We start from the raw sequence: 4877 nt of genomic DNA on the forward strand, positions 1-4877 counted from the left end.
TATTTTCACATTAATTAACTCTGTTTATGAAAAAAGTCATCTAAAGCTATTGAACCTTACAATGAAAAAAAGATCATTGTAAACATTTTACACAACAAATAATTGAAATTTAGCAATAAAAATACTTTCTGCCGTTTATTTTTCGAAAACTAATTCCATTTTTAGTACTTTGTACAGAAAGTAAGTTTTTCATGAGAGCAGCCATATTGAATTAGAGCAAAGCTCGACAACGAAACTAGCTAGCACTTCGAGCTTACCAATTTCTCTAAACATGACGTCACATATCTCTAAAGTAAACGCCAATGAGCATGGCACTCGGATGAAAGTATACAGGCTGAGCGTGCTGTTAGTAAAATTAGCTCAGAAGTAAACGCACCCAAGCGACCGTGCTTGTGAAGTCGTGAATTGTTTACTGGAGCGAACGACTGATGGAAAACGGAAGCAAAGTATCTTTATCTTTGTTAAACGTTGCAACTTTTCATTACACTTAATTGTATAAATCCATATATATATACAGTATTTAATAAAACTTTATTAGTTTTGTATAATACAAGGAATGTGTTGCGATTTTATATATAAAAATAAAAAAGTAGCGTATTTTTAAGATTCGTAGCCTGAAGATAATTATCACTAGCCCAAAAAGTAGCGTGTCGCCCAATTTGAAATTTTTGTAGCGAAAGCATTTAAAAAGTAGCCCAATCCGCTACTTGTAGCCCAATCTGGCAACCTGTACTAGGCAACGCATCCATCTTATTTGCGACGAAAGACGGAAATTTTTGAAAATAAACTGGTTGCGCCACCTGTTATTCCAAAATCACACCTATGAGTTTTTAAAGGAAAATATTCCCGACGAAAAGGTAGGACGCAAGTTTTACCTCTACGTGTACTGTACGTATATATGATACTAAACAAGTTATCGCACATTTTTGTTTAATGCGGTAATTTAGATCTCTATAAACACGAAAAATTCATATATTTTGAAAAGAGTATTAAATCTTGTTAAGAATAAGAATTCATCAACAGTATGATTTAAAACTTTTTAAAGTTATTGTTTCCATCGTTAAAATAACCCTACAGAAATAATTAATCCATCCGAATTTTCCTTACCAACATATTTACCTTTTTTATTTAAAAAATGAGTTTCATCTAAGTAGATTATAACAGAATGAAACAAATAATATTTGAAAAATTGAGGAAGAATGTGATAACTGTAAAATTCAATTTTGTGATATATTATAAATAATCCATAAATCTAATTCATTACCTTCCACTTTATTGAATTCTCTAAATTATGGAGATTAAATAATTATTGTGAATGTAATTTATAAATCATATTAACTATGATTCTTAATATAATGAAAAAGTTGTAATGAAACATAATTATATGTAATTATTATATTTATTGTACAATTTGTAATTTATAACATGAATACGTTTCTTATTTTATGAGGAAAATGACTAATTTTATATCTTTGAAATAGGTTAATGTGTAATTACTTTTTGGTAGTTAACTGATTGCCCTAACTTTTTAACTTTTATTTATCATTTTAATGTAATTGCAATCTATGGTTAAAAAAGAACTTGTATCAATTTTTTATGGTGTATTAGAGCCGTGGTTCTCAATCTGTGGTCTGTAGAACATGGGTGCTCCATGAAGCCACTTTAAGTATTCTGTGAAAAAATCAAATATACAATTAAAAATTATTGCAAAAGAAAAATCAATACAATGTAAAATGATTTTTGTATGGGAATGTAATCAGCAAATGCCAATGGTGTCTTATACTATGTTACGGTAAGATCTAGCAACACCAGAGAGAGAGGGACGTGCAAGACAGATGGCCCTGACTAATGTATAAAGAGTGGAGATCACCCAGTCCAAGTAGGACCCCAAATAAAGCATTTAACCATTTAAACCCGAGCATTTAACCCAAATAAACCAAGTGCGCTCTTGATTTCAAAAAGGTTTGCCACCTCTGCTTTTAAAGCTGACGTATTTTAAGTGTTCCGTGGAAAAAATTGTCAAAGTTTAGTATTTCCTGACTTCAAAAACATTGAGAACCATGGTATTAGAGCAGAGCCGGCCCTACCATAGGGCGAACGGAGCAGCCGCTCCAGGCGCTAAGTCTTAGGGGGGGCGCTTCAGTGGTAAAGAAAATTAAAGGGTATAAATTAGGGGCAACCAAGTGGGGCGCTATAATAGGATCTCGCTCCATCCTAAAACTTGCCTCGGGCCGGCACTGTATTAGAGTATAATCTTAATTTAAAAGTATTTAATTTATTTCTGTTAATGAGACAATTTGATTTTATAACTAAAAATTAATATTAGAGTTCATTTTAGAATCTTGATAGAAACTTGTTTGGCTGTTTGAAATTGAGCAGTTTAATATTTTAATTTTTACATTGCAAAATGTTTACTGATATTGCATTTTTAATAAATCTTCAAAATTATTTTAAACATTTTCTAATACAAATTTATTTTCAGATGTTTTTGGTAGGTTTGACTGGTGGAATTGCTACGGGAAAAAGTACAGTAGCATCTATGTTTCAAGAATTTGGCATTAAAGTTATTGATTCAGATGTCATTGCTAGACAAGGTACAAAACCAAAGTATAATATGCAAAGTTTCTATCTTCATTTAAAAAATATTGATACAGTTTGAATTTAAACATTTAATTTTTGAAAACCAAATTCAAAATTATTATGAAAGACGTATAAAATTTATATATAAATAATCTTCTTCTATAAGTTGAATCTTCTTTATATGTTCTCAATACATAAACATTTATTTATTATTAATTTTATTTATAATCTTTTTGTATTCATAAGATTTTCTTTAACTTATTTCAAGTATTAAATGTCCAACTCACTAAGTGTTTAATATAGTTTTTAATAACAACCTTAATCATTCTGAAACAGTTAATAATTATTATGATTAATTTTTAAAGTTTTTTTGAATATTAAAACTTAATGTATTTTTTACTCTAAAACTCTTTTATTACAGTTGTTGAACCAGGAACTATTGCATGGAAGAAAATTAAAAATGAATTTGGGAGTGAGGTTATTTTACCAGATGGAATGATTGACAGACAGAAATTAGGACAAATTATTTTCTCAAATTCGGAATTAAGAAAAAAGCTAAATTCTATTACTCATCCAGAAATATATAAAACAATTTTTTGGGAATGTCTAAAATTATTTTTATTAGGTAAATTTTATTTTATTTCCAATTCCTGTTTAATTTCTAAAATTAAACTATTTAAGCATATAATATGCTATTCTCAGAGACTAAAATTTTTCATTAAATGAAAATAATGAACATAATACAATACATTGTGGTTATTATTTTCATTCATCTGTTTCTCTGAATGTACTGTACCTCAATGGCCAATACTGATATTAAGATGCTTAATATTGCCTTGAAGCAAACTAACAATATTATGAATGATATCTAATTTTAATTTTAAATTTCTACAATACATTTTAATTTATTCCATTAAAAAGTAATATTATTGTACTTATGGAATTACAATACAAAGTAATTATATAATCATGGACAATGAATATAAATTGAAACTTAGATTATTCACACATTACAGGGCAATTACATTTAGTATTACTAGTAGATTGTTACTAGTCTATGTAGTTTGTGATACATCATAAAAATTCTATACTAGATCATAAAAATATATATATATAATTAAATTTTGTTCCACAAAAATAGTTGTTCTAAAATTAATTTACATTTAATGTTAACTAATAAAAAAAATTAAACTTGTTTTATTAGTTAACAAAAAAATTAATTCTGAAAATATTAAAGTATTAGAATTTATTCCAAATCTTATATTTATAGGAGCAAAGCTATAGCTACTGTGGGTTATGAGCCCACTGTAGCTACAGCTTTGCTCCTATACATATGAGATTTGGTTAAGTTCTCTCAGCTTGGTTAGCAGAGCCTATATATAGTATGTATAATATATGGTTTTGCTTTCATCATGTAAACTAAGTAACTGTTACTTTTGTTTTTTACTTTTAGACATAAGTCTAGTGTTGATCATTTTAAATCTTTAAACTGAAATCTCAGTTCACAATTTAAAATTTAATTTTGTTGAAAACAGTGAGTAAGGTTTTAATTTTTAAATTGTAAGCCTAATTCTGGCTGGAAAATACCAGTCAATTTTTTTCAGCTTGTCCCTGTAGCCCCCAATGATTTATTCCTGGCTGCAGGACATCATATGAGTTGCTTTGGTTCTGAATCAAGTAAAAACTGAGTTTTATACCAAAATTATTATATGCCTCTTTGTGTCTTAAAAGAAAATAGATTATTGAATGATTGTCATGTGGAAAATTTAGCTTATAAGTGATTCTTATCATTCAAGATATCACTGGATAATCACTCTTACTTGTTAGTTGAAATTTTATGGATATCAATGATGGATAATCATTGAGGAATATTTTTAGTCTTTGAATCATTTAGTAGGCCTACTACAGTTCAAACTTAAATTGAATTTATCACATGTCATTCAAGAGTTTTTCACACAGGTTCTTGCTAATCTGGATATTCCTTGTGACAGAGCTGCCAGATTAGACAGAGTGACTGATTATATGCCTAAAGGCAATTTTTGGACATGACTTGTTGCCCTTTGGCACTTATTCTTTTTGGAACTGCACTGTTTTTGTTGTTGTGAAATTATGTAATGATACAGTAGTTGTAAGCTTAATCCTTTATTACATTTGATGTTACAAGTTTACTGTATGTATTTTAAAAAGCATATAGACTAATGGAATATGCCAAAAAATTGAGAGGTCAGATTGGGAAGCATACATACTGTTTTCTTAATGAACCATACATACTGTAAAACCATACATACTGTTTTCTT

General features: G+C 28.5%; 1 long non-coding RNA gene across 2 annotated transcripts; it reads left to right on the forward strand.

Annotated features, from left to right (window-relative positions):
* The first annotated feature begins 707 nt into the window (after positions 1-707).
* On the forward strand, positions 708-3224 carry LOC111626623. Of its 2 annotated transcripts, none has more exons than XR_002756907.1 (3): positions 708-857; positions 2483-2594; positions 3002-3224. It is a non-coding gene; the product is annotated as an uncharacterized LOC111626623 (long non-coding RNA). The 2 variants fall into 2 exon arrangements; XR_002756908.1 differs by having other exon boundaries at positions 854-888.
* The last annotated feature ends 1653 nt before the right edge of the window (positions 3225-4877 follow it).

This window comes from Centruroides sculpturatus, unplaced genomic scaffold (assembly GCF_000671375.1).
Source record: "Centruroides sculpturatus isolate CEXI.00-Female unplaced genomic scaffold, Cexi_2.0 scaffold362, whole genome shotgun sequence".
NCBI classification, from domain to species: Eukaryota; Metazoa; Arthropoda; class Arachnida; order Scorpiones; family Buthidae; genus Centruroides; species Centruroides sculpturatus.